The sequence below is a fragment of the Sinocyclocheilus rhinocerous genome, unplaced genomic scaffold (genome assembly GCF_001515625.1).
Source record: "Sinocyclocheilus rhinocerous isolate Xijiao unplaced genomic scaffold, SAMN03320098_v1.1 scaffold332, whole genome shotgun sequence".
NCBI classification, from domain to species: Eukaryota; Metazoa; Chordata; class Actinopteri; order Cypriniformes; family Cyprinidae; genus Sinocyclocheilus; species Sinocyclocheilus rhinocerous.
This window is the reverse complement of record NW_015638940.1, coordinates 249,509-264,130: the sequence shown is the minus strand read 5'-3', so window position 1 is coordinate 264,130 and position 14,622 is coordinate 249,509.

Genomic DNA, 14,622 nt, shown 5'->3' with positions numbered 1-14,622 from the left:
AGAGAGCAAAATAGCTTGAGGCACTCCAAAAAAACAGTGATTTTACACCACTCAAAGCAGATCGGAGAAAGTGTGTGTTATAATCTAGAAGTTAGTCAAGCTGAAAGAAGAAAAAAAAAATCAATAAATGCCACCAGAGATGATCAAAGTTTGGATTCTTCCACCACACTTATTGCTTCTTTTGATCTCCTGTTATTCACTCCTACGTAATCGTGAAACAGCGATACTACACGTAACTTACTATCCAAAAAGTCTGACATTTATCCGCCACTGCATTTCTACTTCTAGATTACAGAAAAAAAAAAACAATAGTTTAAGGCTTCCATTAGAGACAAAAAACTGCTTGTTTAAGCTGCACTTTCAAATTACAACACTGCATTTCTAATGCCTTGGGAAGGTCTACAAACTGTACTATCCTGCATATAGCAGTAAATAAATCTGTAAATGAGAGGAAGAACACTTTGGATATGTCATGGTTCACTTTAATGCGTGTGGATAAAACTATTTACTGGAAGACAGAGAGTGATATTCTTGCAGAGCAGACAACAGATAAATCCTGTAAACCTAACAACTGCCTGGGCAATAGGGACTCGATCATAAAACCGGCTTATAAAAATCTCATTTGGTCTGTGCCTTCTGTAAACACTGACATGGAAATGGTTCCTGAACCAGAAACACACAAGGTCTAAGCATAATGGAGATCTGCTACAAATACATGTAATGAAGATATTTACTGAACACGTTACATAATTCATGGAACTACAATGCAACAGTGAAAACTAACACATTTTGTATATATTAAATTGAAAACTCAAACAAGAGCAAAACCACTTTCAAGGATGCCAACAATTTATGGTATTTGGTTTTGTTTCTATGAACAGCAATCAGTTTTTGTTTTTTTTGTGGACAAGTGATGTTTCAGCAAAAGAAAAGGAAAGGCACTAAATGTTACCTCAATTGTTTACATTTTTTTTAATTTAGGTTTTAATCAATATTTATGCATAACAAATGTTCATTTAGTTGTTTCACCAATTTTCTGCATGTCTCTCATTTACTGTAATTACATGTATTATATTGGCCTCATATCGGCCAATTGGCCAGATTGCTTTCTCAATATCGGCATCAGCCATTAAAAATCCCATATCGGTCGACCGCTACTTTTGGATTACTTTAGAAAATAAGATCCACTGCCAGAAGTAAAAAGCAAAAGTTACTCTATAAAATGAACTACATCATAGTTGTAATGACTGTAAAGTGACCACTAAAGCCCAAAGTATACTTTGTTTTTGTACATATACGCTAGCGTATGCATACAGTCGAACACGTAGCCTTTCAAAGTACTCCATTGATATTGTGTGCGAATGCAGGCGGTTGACACATATGCTCTAGAAACTTTCATCTATGTCCAGAGTCTGCTTTATTTTTCTCCAGAAGTTATGACCGATAAAATATCTTTGTACTCTTTTAAACCAAAAAAACACTACCTCAAAAAAGGCTGGTAAATATTCATATTTAACCTTGAGGTCAAAACATATTGTGCACCTCTAAAGAGAAAAACTGTATGCATTTTCCTTAAACTGTAAGCCTTAAACTCCTTTGTTGTGGTTTTAAATATTGCACAACCTTTTTCAGCTACAGTATATTAAATCCTGCCTGAACATATTTTGCTGCTGGGGAAAAAATAAGACAGTAATTCTCTAAATGTAAATATTTTAGTTAGCTACCAAATAAATCATGCAATGATGGCGACCACAGTCATTTTTTTCTGATTACAATGTTTCCGAAGATCTAACACTTATGACTAACGCATAATATCTCACATGTTCAGATGTTATCGGAAGTGGTTTTGCAAATGTTGCCGAATGTGCGAAAGCTTCTGCTGAGACCAGATATTACCTTGCATCTTCAAACATAAGCTTGCATACCCCTTAGAATAAAGGGAATTTGAATGACAACAGTGCTGAAAATTGACCATTATATCTATATCTTTTGAATATAGGTCTATGCATATACCATGCAAACACACTTACAGACTTCACATGATTAAACGATGAGGCTAGGCACTGCACTGATCATTCTGAAGAGGAGGTGATGAAAACCAGAAAAAAAAAGCCTGATGGTGGATCAGCCCACGTTACTTCTACTTTAGACTAAGTTATATTCACTCTTCACCATCCAAAAAATAATAATAATTTGCACACAGCTCTGAAGAGGAGCATAGTGAAAGCAGTTGCAGCAAGCTCATATTATTTTCTGCACACTAATAAGTATAGCTATGACTTAATAATGCTCAAGGTTACACTCTCTACTTCCTCTTCCCAGATTTATTCCATCTCTGAAGGCCCTATATGAGACTTGTTTTTCCTTTCACAAAAACAAGGATCGATCATGTAATTTCCTTATTTACCAACAGATCCCATTAGGGCCTAATAACAGTTTCAGGCAGAGAATCGTACTTTCGCAAAAAAAAAATAAAAAAAAAACAAGGTGGTGGTGCTTTTTACTGAATTTCATCTGTGAGCGTTCAGTCATTTGGTTTCATTTAAATGTAAATTTGAGCAGTGAACAGTACTGCATTGGCACACTGTTAGCAGACCCGAGTTGATGATGGATTTTTATAACTGCGAGGAAAGTACACAGAACCTCTGTCGCTTCCAGATTGGCTGCTTTCTCTCATTGGGCGGTCCAGTGGTGGAGTTTGGCGGCTAGACAATGTCACTGCTAAAATTAGATTGTTGCTGCTAAAATTGCATTGCATATGTGTGCAATCATTTAAATTCAATCTAAATACTTTAGCACAAGGCAAAAAAATATTTATGTTTATATGCACAGTTCTAATCATGCCACAGTGAATTTTTCTTTGTCCATCTGCTCAAGTATACACCATTCTTATACACAATGCACAATCAAATACTTGAACAACTAACATTGAACAATACTTGAACAAACATTGGCTGTCTTTTGGACCAAGTGCCAACTGTAGTCTAACAAACTTACATGCAATATATGGTAGCAATAACCACATTAACTACATAAAGCATGGTATGATTCCAATTGAACTGAAGGATTTACTTGACATTTAAATTGGAAATTATTGTTTTAGTCTGACTGAAATTTTACTTTTGCATGTAGTGCATAAAAAATGTACTTTATGAATTAGAAAATTAGACCAATAGGGTAGTCACATTGCTGCCATATTTTTAAGTGTATGGCAAAAGTGAAAAACTAATAATGAGGATCATCTGCAGAGAGATCTAGCTGAAAGTGATTTGATAAAGGCCATGTATTGTCATATCACAGATCTTCATATTCTTGCTGAGGTACATGTATATGCCTGTGTGAGAATGAGAAAACACTGCAAACATACCTTTTCAATAGTCAGAATGAATTAAGGCACCATTATACGCCAACTTATAACTTTAAGATCATCTATGGAGTCATATCTATTTTAGCTTTATTTTTTCAAACTTGTGCTAACAGCCCTTAATTTACTTATGTCTACACAGTCTGTGCCGCCTTCTGCTAGAGGAAAAAAAGGCTAACCATGCATCGCGTGCCATTGTGTGGAATCCATGGGGCACACATGCTTGACTGGATGCATTGAGGACCCTTTTAAAGTTTCATATAGGCCCCATTGGGCTTGCTGAGAGCAGTGTAGCACGCAAGAGGTCTCAGTTCCTGACCCTTCACGTGAGTTGCACTCATTGTGAAGATATGATGTTCATCCACACTGATCTCTGAACAGCGAAATCTGACAAGCTTCAAGACATCCCAGACAAAAATAACAAGCTGCCGTGGCTTAAAAGCTGACCTTCTGTACATCTTACACAGGCTTAAGGCATCTCCAGTCTTTTGTGACAACTGGATCATTTTAAAAATAAGTTTTAAAAATAAGATTGCAAAGATCAATGTTTGATCAAATATTTTCAAGAAGTTTACATTTAAACTTGTAAAACATGTAATGCGCAGCTACACCACTGACAATACTAATAACTTTCTTAAACTTACTTATATTTTCCATAACATATTATTATGCGAAATCTGACAAGCTTGAAGACATCTCAGACAAAAATAACAAGCTGCCGTGGCTTAAAAGCTGACCTTCTGTACATCTTACACAGGCTTAAGGCATCTCCAGTCTTTTGTGACAACTGGATCATTTTAAAAATAAGTTTTAAAAATAAGATTGCAAAGATCAATGTTTGATCAAATATTTTCAAGAAGTTTACATTTAAATTTATATAAAAATTCATATTTTAAAAAGTTTTCCATGAACATGGGACCCTGCAATAATGATAGTAATAATAATAATAATAAATGTGTTTCTATTATATATGAATAATAAAAAACATGTAATGCGCAGCTACACCACTGACAATACTAATAACTTTCTTAAACTTACTTATATTTTCCATAACATATTATTATTATCATTATATTGTTATTATTATTTTGTCTATAAATAAAATACAAAACCTTTAAATTACTATAATTACACAACTACCATCACATCACCTGACAGTCCATCAGCTTCACCTTAATCCACACAAGTCAAATGTACAGTATGTAAAAAGGCAGCAGGACAATACTGCCGAACAATGCATTTCACTTCATGTTATCTTAAGTGATGTTAGAGTCGAGTCGGCTCACAAACTGATGTCAGTACAAAGGAGTACTTCACTTCCAGAATGAAAATTCTGTCATCATTTACACAACCTTCACTTGTTCCAAACCTGTATGAGCTTCTTTCTTCTGTTGAACACAAAAGAAGATGTTTTGAAAAATTTTTGTATCCGAACAGTTGATGTGCACCATTGACTTCCATAAGAAAAAACAAATACTATGGAAGTCAATTGTGCCCATCAACTGCTCGGAAACTAACATTTTTCAAAATATCTTCTTTTGTGTTCAACAGAAGAAAGAAACTCATACAGGTTTGGAACAAGTGGAGGTTGTGTAAATGATGACAGAATTTTCATTCTGGATGTGAGTGTTTTTTTTCTCCAAATAAAGTTATAAAGAATCTGATCTAGATCTTTAATAATCTTGGGAGGCACATCTAACGATAATGATGTGTAGACAGATCTAGATATACCTTCCGCCTTTGACAATAATACCCTCCCAAATATTGAGATGTCCCTCATTAACCACAAATTAAATTTCTTTTTAGTTTTCTCAATAATTGGTTCAAAATTTAACTGACTCCTATATTTTTCGTTTTTACCAAGTATTACACCTAAATATGTTAAGAGTCAGTCGTTTTTCTGAGATAAACTCTTAACGCCACCGCGTGCAAGACCACGTGTGCAAAGCGGGAAATCGAACAGGTTCTCATAAGATTCGATCCAGTATAAAAGTTGAACTAATGACAACAGGATATTTAGTGCGCTTATAACACTGTAAATATCACAACATATTTTCTCCCACGTACAGCTCTTACCTCGACCGCTGGCGCGCGTTGCACACAACGCGAGAACCAAGATGATCTCCAAAAATTGCCGACGTCCCTTCACAGTACTTCCCATTTCTATTCTGTTTCTCTGTTTTGACAATTCCTTATGTTTTGCTCTAACGGTCTCTCTCACTTTAATGTTCTGACTTCTCTCTAAAACCTCAGCAGACATCATTCCTGTGCACCGAACTTCAGACACCGCATCGGCTTGTGCTCTGCTAGAGAGCCTTGTACTAGTACACTGAGACTTGCAGATGCCGCACGCTGACTAGCCGAACCAGCCAATGGTGCATCGTGGTGGGCGGAGTCACTCATCAGTACCAGTCAGGTGGGAATTTTTTATTTTTTTATTTTTTAATTAAACATTCGTTCAGAAATACAAATGTGACAGAACAAATGCCAACGAAAAGAGCCAGAGGTTCAAGGATGACCAAACAATATACAGCAATTACAAATCAAAAGAGAAAGAGTAGAAAAATAAATAAATAAGTAAATGAGAAAAAATACGATAAATAAAATAAACAGATCACACAACAAAAAACATACTCTTCCCTCAAAACATAAATAATTATCAGATAAAAAATTATACAAAAACACCAAAAAGTGAGCATACATTCAAAGTTTTAGTTGTCTTTTTGTTACAGGAGGTAGATAAAGATTTAATATACATTTTAATATCTTCTTGAAAGTAAGAGAAGTGGGGTGTAAATTTCATAACCTTGCATTTGTGTATAAAATATTTTGCAAGCAAAATAATTAAGTTGCAGAGAAAGTAAACATTTCTGTATTGCTTCTCAAAAGTGAAAATTCCAAACAAAACATCCTTAAAGAAAAGCTCAAAGTCATTGTGTATGAAGTTTACAATTAACTGGCAAATGTCTTGCTAAGGTTTTCTTGTATGAACACAATGCCAAAAAAGATGCAGGACAGTCTCTGGTTGCGAGTCACTAAAAAGTACAGTTCACATCTGTTTAATTTGAATTTCGACACAATAAATGTGTCAGGTGGGAATATTCGTGAGCTCATGACTATAGTGTGATGCGTGGTCATATGATTGAATTTTGATGTAGCTTTTGAAGTGCGTCTGGAACCTAATAGAGAGAAATCTTGCTACATTGTCAAAAAAGGTTAATTTCAGCAAAAAACAGTTTATTGCTTAAAGACCTTGCCAGCTGCTGGATTTCCTCAAATTAATAAAAAAAACTACTTAGACTGCCTCTCCCTCTATTTTTTAAACACTTTCTTTCAGTATTTAATGGTACAAAAATGTGTATTACTTTTTCTATATATGTGAACATTTATAATGGATGTAAGAGCCTTACTTTTTTATTTTATTTATTTATTTGTTTTTTTTTATTTAGTTTTGTGGTGATCTGGTCTTTATAGACTATAGTGCATATCTTATAAAACTCGATTGCTGTATTATCAACGCAGCCATGATCAGCTGTGTGCAAGGCCACAGATAACAGCCCTTTTTATATATCTAGTACAAAATGACTGCAAATTCAGTATAGCTCTATAAACAAATAATATTGATTAACTTATGTTTCAGACAAAACCGCTCAAGCAATTTCATATATTTCTTATCCGTCAATGAAAATAGTATTAAAAGAAATCAAAGCACAAAGGATCCATGTTGCCAAGCATTGCACTAGAATACAGATTCCACTCTACTCCAGCTCAACTCCACTCCAGTTTTTTTATCCCCATTTCATGCTCCCAGCATGTAAGAGAGACAAATCCCGCTACTTTATTTGTCAGGGAAAACACAGATGTTTAGACTTTCAAAAAAACTGGGATGTTGTGAATACATACAGTAGCCTACATGCGGAGTGTGCAAACAGTGCAAAATCCTAATGCTGTCAGACTAAACTATGGGAACATGTATGAATTGTTGTATTATATCAAAATTTAATGCAGCCTAATAACTTTAATTTTCCATTGCTTGCTTGTTTGTTTTTTGTTTTGTTTTGTTTTGTTTTTTTGTCTAGGAAATATTTTATTCTGTAAATAGTAGCATCTCAAAATCTACAGAACTGTAGAATCACTTAGCACAAATAAATGTATATTATAATACTCATATAGCATTAAAATGTGTAATGTAGCCCATAATGGAGGAATGTGCAAGCAAACATTATGTTTTCATGCTATAGATTCACAATAATGCAATAATCTCCCCTTTAGTTAGATAGAGGCACTGAGTAAGAAACAATTTACATATCCAATAGACATAAATGATGCACCTGAGGGGGCAATATTACATTTGTGAAAGCAATTCAAATGTATAATGTGAATAACCTTTCATAGTGGGCGGCATTTAGAAACATAACGTTTTTCTCTAAACCAAGTTATGCAAAAGAGGAATATCATGCATTCATTGTTTACTATACCAGAGGAAAACTGCATTATAAAGTTTGACGAAAAAACAGTTGGTATGAGTATTTGTGGAAGTTTGTATAATGTTGTGCTTCAAGGGAAGTTTTATTTCATATGAGGAAAGGTAGAAGTAAAGGAAGAAGTCAGTATTTAAATAGACATATTTCTATATCTGCAATGAAATTTTAATATTTAAGTTTGTTCATGTTTAAAACCAACAAAGTTAATGTCATGACTCAATAAATGTCACAAAACTCCAGGTCTATATGTCCTGCACATGCACAAGCAAGTCAAGCTTTAAATACCTTTCATAAAACCTTATTTATAATTAAGATTCCTCACAACATAGGCCTATTGTTTGGAAGTTCCCATGGTGACAGGACCATACGTTTAACAGCATGATAAATAAAAAGAAATAAATAAATAATTTTTTTAAAAAGCAGAAGAAAGAGCAATTTGTGGCAACTGTACATGATTCCTATAGAATTGGTTGTCCTAGGTTCACCTGAGGCCAATAAAAGTCTTGCTAGTCTTTCTTTCATTGTTACATTTCATTGTTTCAGTGAAGATAGTTTCCAGCAGGCTCTGAAACGTCTTTGTTTTTCTCAGCTTTTTATGGTAAGCTGAAATGTAATCTTTCAGAGGATGAATTACAGAGTGAGTTGAGTATTATTCACCATTTTTATCAAATTGTAAAGATGAGTAGGGCACCAGAAAGCACTGCTTCCATGAGCATGAAACAGAGAAGAATAGTGTTGAAACTACTAACAAGCCAGCTGTAATATATGCTTGGGGTCATTTTCCATAATTATACTTACAGCTCTGAAGATATACATATATGAATCAGCCTTCGGGGCTTTGAAGTAGCTCTCTAAACAGTAAGCTTAATCAGTAAATACTTTTTTTCTTTGTTCTAGAGGGGTTCTGACTGGCCCACTTTGCTACCATTTGCATGAGCTGTAACTTCACCAAAATGTTGAAAAGTAAGAATACAGTAAGAATAAACAATGGAATGCATCAATTGAGCCATGGGCAATATATTCAAGAAGGCAGAAATTTTAATGAGCAATGAGGCAGTGTTTTTGACAGTCTTCTCATTTATCAAATTCATGCACAGAAAGTTTACTCCTTTTTTCCATTTTACTGCTGAGATAAAACAATTGTTTTTTGAATCCCTTAAAACTTGATACAGATTTAGACTATACAAATATTACAATATGTTTCCTCTCTTTGTATTCAGCCAACTTATTAAGTGGTCTACGTATTGTTGTGTAGTTTTGTTGATGAGGTTGTTGTTTTGAGGAAATTGTCAGATTGTCATATCATCCACAAATGATAAACTAATCTAAAATGTCTCTGAAGGCACGCTTGTGTATGATTTCAATGCACCACCTGGTTAACAGCTAGGAAGCTGAATATATATTAGGTTACTGATACCAGAGACTAGACTACAACTGTCAGACTTTGTTTCTGTCTTGTGTTGTGTTTCTATGCCCTTATTTGGTCTTCCTGTTCCTGTCCTGATTATTTAAAGGGGTCATTTGATGCTGCTAAAAAGAACATTATTTTGTGTATTTGGTTTAATGAAATGTGTTTATGCGGTTCTAAAAAAAAAAAAGGGTCAATTCCGACTTTGCTATAACAATCTGGCGCTTCTGAATCAACGGCTGTAAGTATGTTTTGTTATTAGTTAATTTTGTTATTTCTGATTGCCTGTCAGAAATCATAGCACGTCAGCTGTCTTAACCGCGGCTTGTGTACTGCATCATCACTGTGTCTGTCCCGCGACTCTGTTGCCCTTTCGGGCTTGAACTGATGGTAAAACTAACGACATTATTAACTGTCTTGATATTTACTTTGAAAGCTGAAGCGATTATGGTAAGGGGCGTTACATTTCAAACGCGTGCTTGTGGTGTTCGGCCAATCACAATGCACTGGGCCAGCTGGCCAATCAGAGCAGACTGTGCTTGTCAAGAATAAAGGTTACGCCTTCTTTCTTTGCGTGAACATTTGGGCGGCGTTATGCAAATCTTCCCACATCGGTGATGTAGACATGTGAGAGGGTGTTAGAACGAGCCGTTTTAGGTAGAACGTGGTTGACTCTTAACTTTTATAAAGAATATATCTTTGGATTTGAGACTTTAGTCTTTGCAGCTTTACAGATCTTCTTTATGCACCAAGAGCTTGTAACACTCCAAAGAGAAAGGAAAAATTGAAATCGCATCATATGACCCCTTTAATGTGTTTCCAGATGTTCCCCATTGAGTGTATTGATCCCAGGTGTGTCCCTTTAGCTCCCTTTATATTTAAGCTGTGTGTGTTTCCATGTTTCCTCGTCTGGTATTGTGAATGTCTGTATGTGTCAACCTTCTCAGCTACGTGTGTTTTCCTAGTTCCCTTGAAGTCATTAAAATCTCCTTATTGATGTATTCCTCGTCTCCTCGTTCCACGCTCCAACACAGTAGCAACGTGACAACAACATGGATAGATAACTCAAAGGTCTAACCTTTTGTCACAGAGATTCTCCAGTCTGCTGTAAACATTTGCTATTGGAGAGGTCTAGCCTTTGAGTCTCTTAAGTGGCCCTGAACTTGCTCTGTGGTTAATCTCCTCAGGGTAAGTAAATGGAGTAATCGACTTGCAGCTGGCAGAGCAGAACAATGGAACGAAAATCTGTCATCCGAGCCGTACCCCTGAGCGAAGGAGGCAAACTGATAGTCAGCACTTAGAGGTAATCCAAGGAGGCATCAATATCTGCCTTCATTCTGATATCTCTGTGAGGTCTGATGGCAATTTAGAATGGCCTTTCCTCTTGTTTATGCTGTGATTCCTATCATACAGTACAGTATATTAAAGGAACCGTTCCTCACAAATGAAAATTCTGTCATTTTCTGAAAATTTACTCACCCCATGTCATTCCAAACCTGTATGTCTTACTTTCTTCTGTGGAACACAAAGGATATTTTGAAAAATGTTTTGTCCATACAATCTAAAAAAATAAATAAATAAAATGTACAAAAGTCAAGATTATGAGTTAACATACAGTACAAAGATATATTCTATACAGTGTCTGCACCACGAGAGGGCCTGGATTCCTGTTGAAATTGAAATATTAGAAAATAATGCACACCCGAGTTAATTCAACCAGAGTCATTTATTCCGCTTATGGTTACAACTCCTCAAGACATTGTTCAGATGTTGTTTTTCAAGACATCTGTCAGGTTTTTGTCATTAAAACAATCTTGTATCTAGGACTAATTTCTTATGCACCTCATTCAACGCCTCCGTTGCCAATTCCAAAACGTCATTTTAGAGCTAGTAATGGAAATTTGATCCACTGATAGCAAACTAATGCAGTTATTAATGCAGTTATTAGAGAAAGTACGTACAGTATATATGTACACACACACTAGTAGGAAGCTTCACTGGTGTTAATCAAAAGAAACCGTTTATTAATAATATATATGATCTGAGAAGTGGGCCACAGTCTATCTCATCCATCTCTATTAGCTTCTAATATAAACAATGCCTCTGCCTGAGATATTGCATTTTTTTCAGAATTGAGCACATTATGGACAGATCTGTCATTCAGTTCTGCACATATAATAATCACAAACATTAAAAGCATCAAAAGTAATTAACTCATACGTGGTTAAAATGTTCTGATATGAAAGTGATTGTCTACAAGAATTGAACATCTAAGTGTCCATAAAGATTCTCACTCTCTTCCATTTTTAAGCCTTTCTGTCACCGCAAACAGTTCCTCAGCTTGTTGAAACACTTGGATCTGTGATATCACACAAAGGCTACTGACACCCATCTGCACTCTTTCTCTAACTCCTCTGGCATACATTTCCTTTATGCTGTTCTTAAAAGGTCACTCAATGCAGGACTGTCTCTGTTTCTGTCCACTGTTTTATATACTGCTGACATAAATTATCAATTTAAGCCAGAAAATGTGTCATAGGGTGATGCCTGCACCAGACAAGACGCTCAGCCTGATTAAACCTTTCTTGCAACAGTGTGAAATGCAAAAAGTACAAACATGGCTATTTAAAAAACGGAGGAGTCTTATATTTATGTAGGTGCTGTGCGTTTAAGCCAGAAAATGTGTCATAGGGTGATGCCTGCACCAGACAAGAAGCTCAGCCTGATTAAACCTTCTTGCAACAGTGTGAAATGCAAAAAGTACAAACATGGCTATTTTAAAAACTGAGGAGTCTTATATTTATGTAGGTGCTGTGCATTTGTTTGCACTGATGAGAGAAGCTTTTTTCAATGCCCTGCTCTTAGAACATAAGTCTTCAACCCTGCTCCTGGGGACCCACTGTCCTGCAGTATCTTTGACTACTATGCCACACTTAGAGATATTGACAGCTTTGGGCAGGTCCTCTGGTCCTCTGGTAGGTGAGGTAAATTTTCCAAGGCAGCTTTTGTAAGATGTACTTACAGCTGCCAACAGTTTGAGGCCTGAACAATCAAAGGCTGTGTCCCAAATGGCACAACTGATGTGGACTTGCAGTTTCTGTACTGTACTATGGGCTCGTTCACATGTGTCTGTGAAGTCCACAAGATGCTGGGTGTACCATTTGTCATTTTGTGATTCAAAAGATGCTCATGAGCATTCCTTTGTAGACTCCAGTGTTGCCAACTGCTTTCAATTTAAAGTAGCTAAAACTGGTAGCTAAATGTCTCTAGATGACATCATAATGGCAAATTCACTGATCTATATAAAGATGAACGTAGATCTTTGGGCAAGATGAGAACTTAGATAAGGTTTGTCCAAGAAGTTGCTATATTTGTCCCTAAACTTTTGAAAAAAGTCTCAAAAGGGGCGGGGAAGTCACTAAATGTAGCTACAAAGTAGCTAAATTGGCAACACTGTAATCAAGGTCTTCAGGATCACTTGTAAGGCCAGGTGTGCTGGTTGGAAACAAACTTTGCAGGACAGTGGGTCTACAGGAGCAGGGTTGAAGACTTATGTCGGGTATTTTCAAAACCACAGCTTTTTCTATGCGGTTTGGCCGCCCATCCACACGCAAACTAAGGTTGGGCCAATTGACGATGCCATCGTCCATCGCCGATGGCTGACAGACATCACGATGTTAAGATGACATCGTGATTTCCGCCCCCCACCCCCTCTCCCGCATTCCAGTTCCGTGTTTGGAAAGGAAATGATGTGTACTACGGAAGCCCTAAAGGGAAAAAATAGCCCTTCGAGATGGGAGGATAAAAAAATATTTCAATACTTTTTCTCGGAATTATATCGTTGGGTAAGTATAGGCGACTGTATATAAATTGCGGGCATCAGGGAGCCGCTAGTGAAACCGCTTTCGATTTTACTTTCACTTTCACTTTTGAGATTCGTGATCACAAGGACTCTATACTATGGAGCGGCAGTACTTACCACACATTTGACAAGATTAGATGTTTGTCATTGGTGCTCAGGATGTGCAAATCATTCGCCATCGTCCTATCAGACATGTCTCCTTACTCTGTGTATGTGGTAAGTGAACTTTCATGTACTGTAATGCAACAGGCTACCACTAGCAAGTGGCTAACCTTTTAGTGGCTCCGTATAACGCGTTATTTGTTTCACGCTTCGGGCACACCCCTAACTAACCCACACCCACAACTCAACTCATCTGCCTCCAGTATTTAAACCCTGGGTCTTCAGCCATTCTCTGCCAGATTGTTCAGTCTGCTTATGTGATCTCACTCCACCTGCATTCACCCTGCATTCTGCTTGCCATGCCTCACCAACAAACTACTCACTCAACTCTGGCCTCTTTAGTTTCCAGCTCACCTCAGCCAACAATCTTCAACGGCAAAAGAGAGCTGGATTGTATTGCTTGATTTTTTTGGCAATAAATACATTTTATTTTCATAATTTTTAGTCTGTTCTGCTTTTGGATCCAAAGCTGTGTTTGGTTACAACACATTACTAGAATTCGGTGCCATCACAAATGATGACCATTGACAGATATTATCAATGGCTTGAAATGAAGTGATGAAGTGTGATAGCGACATGGTGTCGGTTGGACCAGCTGCCACTGGGACTTGATCAGACCTCCAGTCAATTATTCAGCACACAACATGTTCACAAAGAGTTTAGCATAGACTGGGGAGACGGTTGACTCTCAGCAGGGGAGCCAAAAAAATAAAAATGACCAGAATCACAGGGTGAACAAAAACTGTTTTAATAAATCTGTTTGACTTTCTCAAAAATCAACATTATGCACTCAGGTGCACTTTTTATTGCAGATTCAGTATTTGTTTTTATGATATTTCATGCATTCAAATTGGAAAACATGTCATGATGTCATTGTCGTTCTCAACTTTCCTAATGTTTCCCTTCCCTTGAAGTTTTCCCCCGTGTCTGATTAGTTCATTCTGTTCACCTGTGTCTAGTTTATTATCTTTATTTGTTTTGTGTATTTAATGCTGTCTTCAACGTGCTATCGGAATTATCGTAAATATGAGTTTCCTAATCGGAAATTAGACGTGAACGCCTCTCAAGTCGTATTTACTACTGGGAAATTCAGAAATAATTTTGATACCAGAGTTTCCGAGTTGGGTGGGTCATAATCTTTAAACATGGCGGAGGGGACAACCATTGCTGCTGTCAATGCTGTTCTCACAACAACTACATCCCTTTGTCTTGTCGCTTAATTAGTGTATTTATAGGCTAGATATGAACGATCATTCAAAGCATATTGTATGTTTTATAAGCAGTGAAATAAGCATGTATTTGACCGAAATTCCAGAATTGTCAGCAAACAGCATGTGTAGCG